This window comes from Mytilus galloprovincialis, chromosome 7, assembly GCF_965363235.1.
Source record: "Mytilus galloprovincialis chromosome 7, xbMytGall1.hap1.1, whole genome shotgun sequence".
Classification (NCBI taxonomy): Eukaryota; Metazoa; Mollusca; class Bivalvia; order Mytilida; family Mytilidae; genus Mytilus; species Mytilus galloprovincialis.
In genome coordinates this window covers 67,201,923-67,218,584 of record NC_134844.1, presented here as the reverse complement: position 1 = coordinate 67,218,584, position 16,662 = coordinate 67,201,923, and the positions used below count along the sequence as shown (strand labels likewise).

Sequence of the window (16,662 nt, the reverse complement as noted above, 5' to 3'; positions counted from 1 at the left end):
TACAATGTATATTCACTTTTACTACCAACTGATAAATTAAAACAATCTTTACCATTCAGTGATAACAAGCACCTTTTGTTACCTTTTAATATTTTATGATGTATTTAAATGAGTAGTTTTATTGTTGCAAACTCCATTAGAAATTTGAATTGAGATCAGTTTTGGAAAAAGGGAAAGGGGGATGTGAAAAAAGGGGGGGGGGGGGTTTAAACTTTTCTCATTTCAAATTTCATAAATAAAAAGAAAATTTCTTCAAACATTTTTTTGAGAGGATTAATATTCAACAGCATAGTGAATTGCTCAAAGGCAAAAACATATTTTAAGTTCATAAGACCACATTCATTCTGTGTCTGAAACCTATGCTGTGTCAACTATTTAATCACAATCCAAATTTAGAGCTGAATCCAGCTTGAATGTTGTGTCCATACTTGCCCCAACCGTTCAGGGTTCAACCTCTGCGGTCGTATAAAGCTGCGCCCTGTGGAGCATCTGGTTTTATATTGTTAATATAGAATTTTGTAAACAAAATGTATGTCAATTAATTTAATCAGCTGATTATTCCCTGGGTAGTCAGTGGATCGTAACAGGGTACGTCAAGAGAAGCTTGGAATCTTGATGGTTTATGTAACAAGCAATATTTGACGAATAAAATTATTATGTAGTTAAACAAAAAAGCAATAGTATAATTGATAATACCAATAAATTTGTTCATGTAACGTTTCACTTAAAGGGCGTAACAGGTAAATTACTATCGGCACCGCTTTGTCAGAAATATCGACACATCTACGATGCACATTCGGATATTACAGCATATACAGTGCACAAATTTGATACAGGCCAGTTTATAAAAAGCATCTTCATATATTAAAGTAAGAGGCCACCAATTAACAAATTAAAAGGCCATTAAAATACAAACCCTTCATTAAAGTACAAACCAGCCATTAAGGAAGAAATGGTCCATCGTTTGAGATAATACCGGCAATTAAATGCTTTAAGAGGTGTACCATTACTTGTTAGTTGCTCATGCCAAATTTAATTGTTTTTGTAATGCCAACTATCTATTCGTTTTAATTGCCATTTAAATGCAGTACTGGACATTAAACATCCAAATTAATTGAAGGTGATATCAATTATGGTTACATTTAATGCACATTAGAATTTTGAAAACAGAATGCATGCCCATTAACCGGAATTAAATAAAACTTAATGACTATTATATTTAGTTTCCGTGGTAAAATGAAACATCCATTATGTGGTTAATTCATGACCATAATAAATATGTGAATAAATTAAGGATTCAAAAAGTTGGTTCTTATTCCAAGTTGCATGCCATTATTAAAGGGTTTTTATTTTTGTTTCGAAATAACAAGCATTTTAAAGTAAAACCGCATTAAATGTGACCATAATTTAATGTGTATATTTCATGGCTCCTTAACAGTTCGTACATTGCAAATGGATGCATGTTTGATTGTAAATGCAGTTTACCAGATCTTAGATACAAGTAAAACAATACATTTATCAGTTTTAAATAATACATTGATGAGAAAATTGTTGATTGAGTAAAGACCAGTATTTACGTTTAGTCGATTCGGGAAGACATTTTCAAATGAATTATGTGTTTGCCAGTGATTATGTTTTGTGTCTTGATAAGGGGTTTATAAGTTTACATAAAGTATGTTTGTGATATAACAAAGCAATATATATAAAGTTAAGATAATTGTAAAATTAAGTAATGAACTTTATTAATAATTGTTATAAATATCAAAAAACGTTTCTTCTTTCAATTTACATGGTAAAACTCATATTTTAAATAGATGTGTGTACACTTACCCACACAAGGCTCACATTCACTACCGACTGCATTTAGAAAAAACATGATTTAAACTACATGTACTCATTTAGTTTTATCAATGTGAACATAATTGTGTTTAGTTTACGTGTGAATTAAATGAAAATTTTCTCAAATGACTCGTTTTTTTCACATATTTTCTTAAATGTATTAGGGAATTGCACTACATATCTTTACTAAAAAGAATTGAACGTATATTTTTTTTTTACTTTAGGGTAAGCCTATTAAATATTTACAAAATAGAAAACTGAGGTACAAAATCTGTAAATGATAAAGTTGACCAAATGCGGTTCATGTGTACCATTGTCGTCGTATATCATATTGCTCAGACACTTTTATCTTTGGCTGTCCAGAATTGGTTACATTTGTTCCTGAATACGGTAAATCAAGAACTACAAGTATATATTGATAAGATGACAGTATGAATGCTAAAAATCAAAGCTGATTAAAAGGTAAAGATACTTTGATTCAGTCACGGACAAGCGATTTTGCTGGTGTGTTCTTGTTTTGTTCAATATGACAAAGAGATTCTCGGTGTGATACAGGCGTTAATCATTACTCACTCATCTATGCTTATGTACTGTGTTTTGAAATACAACAAAATAAAAATAAAAAATAGATAAAAAACAGAAATTGTTGCAGAATTTTGGATAAAGGATAGATCTTAAACTCAAATTTTGATGTTTTCTACTAAACATGTTAAACAGGACTTTAATCAATATCGAAAATTATTATTTCATTTTAGTCTAAAATAAAAACAAACGCAACAATAAAGCATGCATTAGTTAAGAATATATGTATATGTATGACACTTCCTTTAAAGTTATTAAGATAATCGTTTAAAAGTGAAACTTGAATAAACAGTAAAAGGGCTTGCCATATTTTTCTGTTTTACAGGAAAATAATATTAATTAGTCTTAGATGCATAAGAAAATTCCCAATTGGGATAAATATTCCCAATTTGATGTTCAGGGGACCCATTTGAAAACACCTGGAATCATTCATGACACTTTTTACATTTTTTGTGGGACCTTCATATAAAATAAAGGTTGCATTGTACATATATGAATAGCTTTTCATAGATCAAAGAACAATTTGCGAATAAAATACAGGTTACTCTTGGGTCTTCATCGATTCATATTTCTGTTCCAGGTTGAAAAACAAATAACATGACACGAAAAGCGAAAGTAAAACAGTTGAGTTATATCTATTTAAATGTTTGAAATCAGAAATGAACTTTCAGATAATTTACAGCCAGCCTACATGCTTCGTGACCACACCTGACAATTTTTTTAAGTGCCTCCTTTTTAAGCATGTTAAGTGCTTTCCTAAAATTAATGTGATCGTCTACAGGATTAACGCTGTATAGCGAAAATATTAATGTGATTTTTAAGCAAATGATCCATCCTATTTTACTTGTTTATGATCGTATCATACTATTCTATATGAAAAAAATAAAGAAATGTTACTGATCGGTATGGGTCCGTGTATCACTTATCAATTCAAAAATTTTAAAAATTTTGAAATTTTAGATTTTTAGAATTTTGATCAAAGTTTTAAAGTATCAAAATTTCAAATTGTGTAAAACTTTTAAAATATTAAACCTAACGTGCAATTTTGATTTTTTCACTTTTTGAAAGTTTGATTTTTTTTAATTTTTGATAAAGATAGCAAAGATAGAAAAGGGGCGAAAAGAGGGGTATCTGTAAACACAAATGTAAACACGGCTCTGATAACAATCATTCTAAGTTATAAATAAATAGCACGAAATATATCAAATCATTTTTAATTACAAAATAAATAATGAAAAAAAGAATTAGTTTTTTTTTTATAAAACATATTAGACATCACATTGAATAACAGTATCCTGAAATTTTAAGGTTGTGCATCTATCCAAAAAATTTAGTTAAACCTATTTAAACTGGAATCAAATAAGTTGATTTAAATCTCTTATATAAGGATAGTGTTTGAGATAAATAATTCAAATAAATATTTGGTGTTCCCAGTGCCCAACATTTAGAAGTAACAGTGAACACTGACCAACTCGCAGTAAACCAAATAGTATTATTCGCCTTTTTGACGTTCCTGATGAAGGTAGATCCAGTAAAAGCTCTTCGGTCGCATGCACTTTTAAACATTTTGTTTTCTTTTTTATCGATTGCATGACGATAATATATTGCCGTTTATGATTTATTTCAGTTCCAAGAAATGATACGGAAGGAATATTTAATTTAAAATTAAAATTATACCAGACTTAAAAGGACAGAGGCTCCTGAATTGGGACAGGCGTACAAATGCGGCGGGGTTAAACATGTTTCGTGAGATTACAACCCTCCCCCTATACATCTAGCCAATAAAGAATGAAAAAGGCACAGTGTACGAACAATAAAACGCACTTGAAAAGTACAAGACCTATGTCAGAATAGGAAACAAAAGAAACTAATCAAAATGACAATGATAATAAATTAAAAAAAGGACTACTATATATAAGGCTAGCAGTTACTGCCATACGCCAGCTCCAGACCTCAATTAAACTAATTGAAAGGTTATGTCTTCATTATGCACACTCTCTCCTTTTTGTATTTATTGCTAATTTGTTCCGGAACATTCATGAAATATTGGTCACTGGCAACAAAAAATCGATAATTTAAAATAGGTTGTTTACGTAAAAATTACGACGAAACTTAGGATTCAACTCCCTCGGACAAAGTAGCCCTTATCGATGGATTTTGATATGTTTTAACTTCACTTTGGCCAAACACCTTTTCAATTGTTTCGGTTCTTATTTTTCTTGTCTTTCAAATTTCAGTTTTCAGCGTTCCGTAGGTTAATTCTTTACTTAAAATTCAGCGTTTTACATTGTACTGGTTTTTCGAGAGCAACATTGGTGTATGGCCAAAAATGGAAAAATCCATCATGCAGCTTGCAGTGTGGCTTCTCTTTACACGCCCCATTTTGACTGGATGTACATGTGTTCTTTTAGTTTGCTCATAGTCAATTGTCGTACGATAAATTAAAAATGCTCAAATTACAAAATGCAATACGAAATAATGATATCCCTTAATACAAAAAAATCCCTTTCCTTTTATTGACTATTCAAACACAGGGGTCGAAGTGCTAACAATTTTATTAAGTTTTTCATCGCTATTAATCAACTGATCTGAATCAAAATTTAACACTATAAGGCATGGAGAAAATTTGGATTCAGAAGTTTTCTTTTGTCCTCTGCTTGCACAAAATATTATTTTTTCATCAAATTGGGGATCAGAATATTTTAATGTACCATTGTCGAAGCCCCTCGTGGAAGTGTCAAAGTAAAGAAAAAGTGACTATCTATATATTGGATTCCCCAAAAGATTACCATTTATCGTTGATATAAACTTTTGAAAAGAATTCTCAATTGTCAAAATGCCGACACCTACAAATGGATAGATTCAAGGGCGCTGTATAAGTTTATATATGATATGAATGGTTTCAACTTTTACAAAACCAGAGCTATAAGTTGGATATAAACATTTATTTTATTTGGCCTTTTACATTTTATTTGACTTTATTTGCCTTTTTAACTTGCATGATTTGATTCGAGCGTCACTGATAAGTCTTTTGTAGACGAATCGCGCGTCTGGTGCAAAAACTGGCAAAATTTATATCCTGGTATCCATCTATGATGAGTTAATGTAGACACCTTGTAACAGTATTTTGGGCTCCAATCTACTAATATTTGATCTTAGTACTCTTGATTTCAGCGTAAATAAGATATATATATATATTTATCATATACTTAGACTAAATAACATATGATTTTTACTGTATGATAATAGAATAAAATTAACGTAAATTTCATATTTTTCGAATTGGTGCTTAGCGGACTGATATGAAAAGTTTATCACATGCTTCGAACGTTATCAGATGCCTTTCCGTAACGTTATCGCATGGCATTCCGGTGATACTCGGCAAATTCCGGAAAATACACCTCAATGCTACGTTTTCAGTGAAAAACATCACAAAGTAGTGTACAAAACAATTATTTGGATAGTGGAAAGTATATTGTGTAACAAAACCAGAATAAATGCATTTTTAAAAGTTTCAAACATAATTTAGAAAGCAACTTTTATAAAATTTGACTTTTCCAAACAGTGTTCATTATGTAGATTGTTAAATTAATTTGTTTTTGTCGATTCGTCCATATTAAAATGTTTTTCTTCTCTGTTGATGCATATGATAGAAAAATTTCATATCGAATGTACTAAATTTGGGGTCAGACGTTCGTGAACGTTCACTCTTTGAACTTCTTTTTGGGAACCACATGCAAGGATCTGTATTCAATATATGAATCTGTTATTTTTCTCTATTGTTGAAGCATATGATAAAAAAATCATAACATGTCATTGTTCATATCGCATGTATTATCAGCCCTCGGTCAATATCAGCCCTCGAGCCATTCGTCTCTTGGGCTGATATTGAACCTAGGGCTGATAATACATGCGATATGAAAAATGCCATGTAATAATCTGATATTATTATATATTTAGTAGTAAATACAGATACATTGTATGTGTAATACAATCAATGGCAAGCTTGTTGTATCAGCCACCCGTGATGATATCGATATCAGCACGGTGGCAAAAGCTTTATCACACCTTTAATCTGTATGACGTCACGTCATCGATTGCAGTCACTGTTGCAAAGACTTTATCAAAACCCTAATCTGTATGACGTTATGTCAAATCTATAATCTGTTTGACGTCATTTCAATCCTCCTTGTCTGTATGACGTCATGTCACATAAAAAAACATCTACTTGAGATAAATGTATATAATAAAGTGTATCTGATATGGCTTTTTCAATATCACACACCGTATCAACCCTCAACCAATATAATCCCTTGAGCAGAGCTCTTGGGATTATATTGGTGTCTTGGGTTGATACAGATGCGATATTGAAAAAAACCATATGATATTCTCTATATATATCAAACACCTCACGCAAATCTACGAATTTATGTTAAAAGTTTAATTAATCAACAACATAAATGGATTTCCATTAAAGGTAGTCTACATTGTATTTGCAGAAAAAGAAAACGCTATGATGGGTTTATTATTAGAAAATACTTGCTTCGAGTTCAGTAGAAAATATACATACATGCTCAACCTAACCATACTATTTGACCTACTGCGAGTTGTTCAGTTTTTACTGTTACTCATGTTTCTCTTAAAATATGGGTGCTAGAAAAACCAGCAAGTAAAACGGCCAATATCAGAGCCGTACGTCTTGTTTTGAAATGAATTTTCTTCTTTTGGGAAATATTTATTTTGTCATCCAATTTTTCACCGCTTACAACTGTCTGTCTGTTGTTTTATTTCATACATTAACTTTTAAGTATCAGTATGTTTATTAATTCATATTGTTTCGTTTCGTTCCGCTTTTAATTCGGTTCGCTTTTTACAGGTACCCCTCTTTTTGCCCATATTCTATTTTTGATATTTTCCTCAAAAACTTAAAAAATCAAACTTTGAAAAAGTGAAATAATCAAAATTGCACGTAAGTTTTAGTATTTTAAAAGTTTGATCAAATTCCTAAACTATCAAATTTAAAAACGATATTTAGAATTTTAATATTTTAATCATTTGGTTAAAATTTCAAAATTTCAAAACTTTTACACAATTTGAAATTTTGATATTTTAAAACTTTGATCAAAATTCCAAAAATCCAAAATTTCAAAACGTTTTAAAACTTTGAATTGATAAGTGATACACGGACCGGTATGTTGCTATTATATTCTGAGTTGTTTTATGTATGTTCAAGGCACAAGTAATAAAATGCATGTAATAATGTATCTTTAATCAATTGAAAAAAACGCCATGTTTACTTGGTTGCGTTGAATATCATAGCAGCTAGAATAGCCCCTATATCCTAAATATCTATCTTTGTCGGACAACTTACTACGTAGCTAGCTCATTTAAAAAAATGCTCGACTGTAAAATTATTGTTGAATGGAAATACTTCTAGTATAACTTAAAGAACATTGTGTCATGCTTTGTACAAAACTCGCATGCTTTCATTGATATATATGTATACTTTTTATTTTTTTTTTAATTATTTAAATCAATTTGACGTAATTTTGAATATTCTGACGTCAACATAAAATTTCTGGCAAGCATTAATTCTGTGTTCTATCCGTTTTCACTGTCCCGGTGTATTTACTGCCTTGACTATATTTGTAGGTCTACCTACCTGTTAATAGATGTCAATTATATAGCATAAGTTTGTACCATTACATATTTCATTGATATTATAGGCTTTCCGTAGAAGAAGTCGTAATTACGTCAGAATGTCAATGATAGTTCGAGAGGTATTATCAGGCGTTTTATACGATCGCTTATACATAGATACAAAGACTGGAGAATTACTTGATCGTAATAAGTTGAACATAACAGAAATGTGTAAGAAATATTGTGCCTTGAAAATAAACTTTCCAAGTAAAGGCTTTAGAAAGATAGTAAATGTTGACGAGATTTCTACCAATGAAGATACTATTGGTGACGACATTCAACGGATACGTGTGATCAGAAATGAAATACAGCATCCTTCTGTCTTTGCATTAGATGACACACGATACCAAACACTAATCACTATAGTTCATGATATGCTAAATAGATTTGACCAGCGTAACTATCCAGCAGGTGAATCCTACTTAAAACGATTCGACGAAATCAGGAAAATGGAATTAGATACAAGAAGTTTTGAAGAGATAATAGAACAAATTCAGGCAGGTAACTTAAGTGATATCTTTTTCATGTTTGAAGTACAGGAACAAATCTTAAATCTTGAAAGACAGATAATATCACGCACAAATAGAAATCGATGGAAAATAGTACAACAGTAAAATACTCAATACACAAAACAGTAAAACCAATGATTTGAAGCCAAAAAAAACCCAATTTTCCCCTTCGTTCTCGGCTATTGACGATTACGATCGGAAAATGTGAATACAAAAGTTTCTCCTGTTTAGATTTCCTTGTTAATATAATTAACAAGTCTCGTCACATGATATAATACTTTTCTAAAACTATTAAAAAAATGCTTGCTTTTATACAGAAAAGAAAAATAGGAATGCAAGTATGCAAAACAAAATATATACAACCTGAATTTAGAACACCTAACCATTTGTATGCATGATGTACTTGTTATTTTTGTGACGTTTTGTATAATATATTAGTCAATGAAGAAAGTGTCCATTACAATAATTCCTAATCAAAACAAATGTTCTTACACAGCTATTAGATATATTTAGACTTAAAAATGTCAAAGTGAAAACAAATCGATATATACGACTTGTGTTTTATACCTTGTTGATCTATTTCACATATTTTGAATTATTGTATTGTATCTTTCGACGTAAATATGCTTCAGACATGTATATTATGTATACGAGTTAAATGTAGTTCAACATCATTTACATGCATACAAAATATGACAACATCCGGAAAAATCAAATAAATATTTAAACCAAGTCTGCAATGAACAAATCATCTGGATAAAGCGAACACAACTTATTAGTTATTCTTCATGTTAAGGTAAACGAATACAGATATGTTGCTCTAATTAAGTACATTATTGTATCTCAGTATCGGATGCACACACGTTTTGCAAATAATTTGTTCAACAGAATTTCTTTTAAATTTTTCAGGATTGATAGAAAACATTCATGCAGTTTTTGATAGTGTGGTATCTGATACTTTGGACGATGTTTGTTAATTCATTCTTGTATTCACCATTTGCGGTCAATAGGATAAAAAGTGAATATGTGAAAAATTCGCATATTAGAAAAATGTAATGAACTACTCAAACTATAATTTACTAATTAAATTGACAAAATAGTCAATGGTAAATAATAAATATAAACAAGAAGATGTGGTTTGAAAACTCTCCATTCGAGTCCCAATGTAATAAAAGTTAACTATAGGTCACAGTACGATGCCGCGGCGCACAACAATCAGCAAACTATAAATTGTAGTGTAAAACCATTCATACAAGACGACTGAGGACTTATAACAGCGAAACACATATGAACCAAACTAACAAACCACATCCATCGAGCAATAGGTTACTGACTTAGGACAAGCGCATACAAAGGCAGAATGTGTTTGATATATTAACAAGTATTTCAAGATAAGTTAACACATAGTTGTTAATCATAAAGTTAAATCATCAATATGTTTTATCATTAAAAGAAAGCTTCGAGTCTAAAGTTATAAAAATCAAGGATCTATGACATAAAATGGCTATAGGAGGCATTTTGATTTTTTTGTATAATAAGATTCTTAATTTTAAGCTAGAGATGTCCATCAGAAACCAAAGATTACGCCAATGCTTCGTTTAGGTTATTATAACAATGTCTAAATTCAACTATGTGAAGATAGTCGAAGATAAATACGTATCACAATGTGTTATTGACCAGACACTATATAAACGGGGTCGTTTATGGCTTTAACCGATACTGATTTTATCGCTTAAGGTCAAAAGTACACTGTATCTGATTATATTCTCAGTTAATGCAATTTGTGTATTGATTATGTATACCTATTATTGTTGATTCTGTATACCTATTATTATTACTTGTACTTTTAACTGTTAATCTTTTTTTTCTGATTTGTAATTCTTTCATCATTAGTATTATTGATATGAGTATACCACATCAATTATGTTACAAATGCAGTGCAGATAGTATCAAACATCAATTGTGTCATCAGATAACATCTTCTCTCGTTTAGTTTTACCGTTATTGAAGTATATGTTTAATGTTAAGTGAAGCAGTTTCTGAAAAGTCAATAAATACACCATGTTCACTTGAGTGTATTGATAACAAATTTGATCTCCTACACTTTTACAGATGAATAAGAAAATAAAAGTAAAAAAGTTTCAATAAAAATAAGAAAGTCCAATGTATAGCCAGTCATTAAAAAATAAAGTAAATGTTGTTTATATATATATATATATATATATAATAATATTTTTAAATTTGCAAACTACATTTCACATCAAATAATAACAGTTCGTTAAAATATTGTCACTAGCGCTTTCATGCCTTCTGGCAATCTTCAGGCGACGTTTTAACAATGTCCTTGACGACACTGCCGTTGGTAACGTTTATTACGTTACAATAACGATAAGGGGAGATAAATCAAACGTGTTTAAGTAGATCCGTTTAATTTTGGCTGAAAGTCCTTTATAAAGTGTGCTTCCTTTGCCAGTCTTTTATATTTGTTCGATTCGTTCATTTTATAGAACGGATATACGGTAAATTTTCCACTACTGCACGTTTCGAAATGTTCGCTCACATCTTGCATTCGTGTGGATGGATCTCGTATCTGTTGTCTGTGAACACGAACTCTTTGACAAATTGAGTTACCAGTCTGTCCGATGTACCATTCCTTGCAAGTGCTGCATACAATACAGTAAATAAGGTTTACCGTTTTGCAATTCATGTCTGCATTTGGAATAATGGTTTGGCCGTTTTTCAATGTTATTTGCGGGCCGATTGCCATGTATTCACAAAGACCACATCTAGGGTCATTACATTTTGAAACGTTGTATTGTATTCCATTTGGGTCATAAAACTTAGCCTTTGTTAAAATCTTTTTAAGATTTAAAGGCTGTCTTTTACTTTTCAGGAATTTTTCTGTAGGGAAAAGCTTTTTTAATTTTTTCGTTTTTTGTAAAACTGGCAAATTTGCTTTTATGACGTTGAATATGTCAGGATTGTACGGGTTATGAGTACTAACAAACGGGATAAGTTCTGTATTACTCTCTTTGCGTGCTGTGGACCTGAGTTCCGTCATTGGTATAGCTTTTGCCTTTTCTATTCCCTTTTCTATTAGTGGGTTTGGATAGTTTTGTTCTTTCAAAAACACCTTTAGTTCATTCAAACGTAATTCCTTCGTGAAATCATCACTCACAATTGTACATACACGTCGTGCTAGACAAAACGGGATGTTTCTTTTCGTATGTGAAGGATGGCATGAATGAAAATTCAGGTATTGGTGGGTGTCCGTCTTCTTATAATATATATCTGTGGTTAAGGTTGTTCCATTCTTTAATATTAAAATATCTAGAAATGGCAGTCTTTGTTCGCTAGATTCGATGGTAAATTTAATCGAAGGATGTAATGTGTTTATCAGACTATGAAACTTCTCTAAATTGTGACTTTTGTTTAAAATGATAAAACAGTCGTCTAAGAATCGCTTCCATTCCGATTTTACGTAATAAACGTTACCAACGGCAGTGTCGTCAAGGACATTGTTAAAACGTCGCCTGAAGATTGCCAGAAGGCATGAAAGCGCTAGTGACAATATTTTAACGAACTGTTATTATTTGATGTGAAATGTAGTTTGCAAATTTAAAAATATTATTATATACATTCTGTACACCGTGTTTATTTACTTTTGCTATATATATATATATATATATATATATATATATATATATATATATATATATATATACATAGTATACATGATTGCAATTTTATTTAGATAGACCTGTAAACTATATATACATACACACTATATATTTGTAAATATACCATATATCAGCTCATAATTCAAGTATAGAAACAAGCAGATGTTATAGTGTTGATAAAATAATAGACTATGTACTAAGTGTAACACTAACGCTATTAAAGATGAATACCATTTTATACTTGAATGTCAAATATATAATAAAATCCCAGAAAAGTAAATTGAAAAGTATTATTAAAGAAATACATCTGAATACCAACTTATCCAGTTGTTGTCTGTCAGAAATATTAGTGACTTAAATAATGTAGGTACATTTTCAAACTAAGCAGAAAAAGTTTAATTGCATTATATAGTATATTTGTTCTAACATATTTATTAAAGTATATTACGGATTACAAATGTGTCGAGGTTTGTGATTGGATAACAACACATAATTGTCATTATATATTTAGAAAACTGCTAGGGTATATACGACATTTGTATCCCTAATTTGAACCTCAAAAACGTTATCATGACAACGGTTACTATGTAACATAGTCAAAAGCTGTACAGAACACTAAGGAATGTCAGAGCCTCACAGAGAGCAAAATAATGACGTGCTTCAGTCAATAGTACATTTTTAATACAAAATCACTTAATTTACACTTTTAATACTTAAATTTAATGTTGAATGTGTTATAATAAATTATTACATCACGTATGCCAAACTTATAAGGTTGGGTTTTCAATATATGTGTTGTAAAAAATCAAAGCCACACACACATACAAACACAACATATGATATCTAAAAACTTTATTGAAAGTATTTTTTTAAGGGAAAAAATTTAACAAGATATAAAAGGTGCATATAAATGGATTACTCAAAATATTAAAAAAACAATAAACATGTAATGAATATGTTGCATTGTAAATGTTCAACAAATATCTACACTGGAAAATAACAGGTCAGGGATAATCCGTAATATATGTGTAATTCAGGTCTCAGACAGGGTATATACTGTGTCATTTCCGGCTTAAGGCTTATATCCCCTTCGCCTTCGTCTCGGGGGATATAAACTCTAAACCGGGAATGTCACAGTATCTTCCCTGTCTGAGACCTGAGTAACATATAATATCTTTCTCCGTTTGTATTTTGTATATTGTATTATGCATTATTTATTTCATGTCATCTTTTTATTAATACATTGTATTACTCAATTATATTTTGTAAAAATTCGTATTATGAGTGCGTACAAAATTATTTTTATTATGTGTATGCTTCCTTTAAGCTGTATTTCTTTTTTAAATAAAGTATCATTGGTAAGACATTCCAGTTTTGCCTTCAGTAAAACAATTATCTTCTAAAAGGGGTCTATTTATCTACTGCAGTTTTAACAGAAGGCTTACAAGATGTGTTACTATTTTAAATAAAAAGTCAAACTAATGTATATACAAAAGTGTGTATTTCTTTTTTAAATACATATTACAGTGCGAATACTACACGTATATATGGAACGCCATGGCTTCCTTATGTTAATGATCAGCATTATATGCAGTGCTCACAACATTAATTGGAGTGCTCACAACATTATATGAAGTGCTCAAAACATTATACGCCGTGATCCAAACATTATATGCAGTGGTCACAACATTATATGAAGTGCCCACGACATTATATGAAGTGCTCACAACATTATACGTTTTTTGTTGATGAAGGTGATGATCGGTGATGATGATGATGATGTTTGATGTATTATGCGATTATTCGGTAAACTTCTGGTTTCTTTAGCGGAAATTACCAAAAAACAGTCATAATTGATAGTGCCCCGCAAACAAATTGAAACAGTTGTTGAAGTCATGTTATCAAGGCAATTCGATTGAAAACTATATCAGAAGAAAAATAACGCCTGCTATTGTCTGCAATTGGACAGATATAATTTTATTAATTTATTAGAAGTTCATTCTGAAGAAAATATGAAACTAAGAGGTAAATGAACGAACTAGTTATATTCATCTTAAGAAATATGCATGGCATAATATAAGTTAAATAATGAAAGTTTTAGTTAATAAAATATTGAACTCAAGGAAAATTTGTATGATATATTCCTCGGGTTCATTTTCTACTGAAGAACTTTAGCAAAGTGCCACTTTATAGTCAGTACTCAGTTTAAAAAAGCTTAATTACCTTTTAAATAAATAGTCAGCTTTCTATAACAAATAAGTGCCATATTACGCTAGCTTATATATGTCATGAAAAAGTCATTATTGGCATCGATTTGCAGAATTTGGCATTTTTACATTAATAAGTATCTAACAGATACGGAAAATGCAGTTTAAAGCATTTCATTGTAGGTTTTTAACATAACTTAACATCAATTATTCCAATTTTTTTACAAACTTTTAGCACATGTAGCACGCCAAGCAGTTTGTCTTCTAAATATGACCAGCAGTTTTATATAGAAATATAAACTTTCATAAGAAAAATTTACTCTTTCAAGACCCAGTTTAACATTTTCATTTATAGTTATCATCTCTTATGAAAACTGAGTTTGTTGGGGGTGAATAAAACGTTTACTACGTTTGTTCGTCAGTCTGCACGGTTAATATATGAAAAAAAAGTGGTATGCTTGTCAATGAAACAACTTTCCACAAGAGACCAAATGACACAGAAATTAAAAACTATAGGCCACAGTACGGCCTTGAAGAATGAGCAAAGCCAATACCGCATAGTCAGCTATGCTATAGAAGGCCCCGAAATGATAAACGTAAAACATTCCAAAAGAGAAAACTAACGAACGAAAAACGAATATGAAACACATTAACAAACGACAACCACTGAAATACAGGCTCCTGACTTGGGACAGACACATATATACAGAATGTGGCGGGTTTTAACCCTCCGTCTAACATGTGACAGTTGTGTTACAGAACAACATTAGAACGAACTTTGAAAATCCCTTAAAAAAAGGCTTAACTTATCAGTTGGATATAAATATAATTACATCTAACAAAAAACAGAGTGGACGTGGCCGGTTACTTGTATATCCCAACAACAAAAAGACACTAAGTACTGATCTAAGAGTACTCGCAGTTACTGGCAGCTAGTTCAAAGCCACTAACAATTAATAAAAAATCATGTATCTAAGTTTTGCATTTAGGTAAAGATTGAAACAAACTGAGTAAAAAAGGATGATTTACTATTATTGGATTGTAACGATTGTCCATGAAAAAAAAGTCATCTTAACCTAAATTAAGTCTGGTTAAGATACAAACTCTAATCAACTACAAGTCATAGAAGAATGATATCTTTTAGATCGCACTTCTTTGATAACAATGGACCTTGAAAAAAGATTCAAATTTGTGTTAAGGTCCAGATGATAGCAACAACACATAAAAGAGGAATGATATTTGTTACTGAGCACTTCTTTTATTTTATTGAAGGTCCACACAATTTTTTTGTTACAGAAGCACAAAAAAAACGATATGTCAATATATTATTGTAATATAATTATATTAAAGGAGAACTACTGGTATTGTTTTACTGTGCATTGTTCTCGTTGTTGTTATTGGCGTTCTAATTCTTCTCACAAACAAGCGTGTCTAATGTCTGGGGATTTCTGTTATTTTTGCTTACAATTTTATTTCCATATCCCATGTTAGGATCAATGTAAGGGGTTGAAAATTTCATGTCTGAATATTTTTTGTTTTCTGGAAAGTTTTTTGACGACGGATCTTGATTGTTTCTGTGGGGATTTTTTCTCCTGTATATGGACTACTCACGGGGTAAAAATTGGGAAATTGTTGGAACTAGTTTGACTTTTATGTATAGCATAGTCCGAATTATATACTAAAAAGGATTTAAATTTACAAACTAGTTATTTTGCACTAAACATTGGTGTGCCATTCTTTTTTAAAATAAGATTGAAAATCGTAATTGTTTAAGCAAAATTCTAATTCGAGTAACATCGCTGACCAACATTAATTAAAAAAAATAAAAAAATGCAATGAACAGTATACTCCTGACAGATATTTGGTTCTCCTTGAAAAAATACTGGGTCATAACATATCTTAATTGCAGTCTCGAGTAATCTGAAGATATTTATTTAAAGTTTAATGATATGAAATGCACAATTATATATTTGTATAAATCTATATGATTTAATACGACTGCAAAAACAAATAATAATTGTCGTATATTGCTATCACGTCGTCGTCGACGTTGCCAAAGCCAGATAGTTTCAAGATAATAACTTTTGTATCAGTAAATAGAAACCAATTAAACTTTATCACAAGGTTTATAACCACTAAAGAAAG

The 16,662-nt window shown here is 30.6% G+C and overlaps 1 protein-coding gene across 1 annotated transcript in view; it reads left to right on the top strand.

The window, feature by feature from the left end:
- LOC143083515 (uncharacterized) overlaps positions 1 to 16,662 on the top strand; it is a 344,761-nt gene that overhangs the window by 31,101 nt on the left and 296,998 nt on the right. The gene's annotated exons all lie outside the window — the stretch shown is intronic.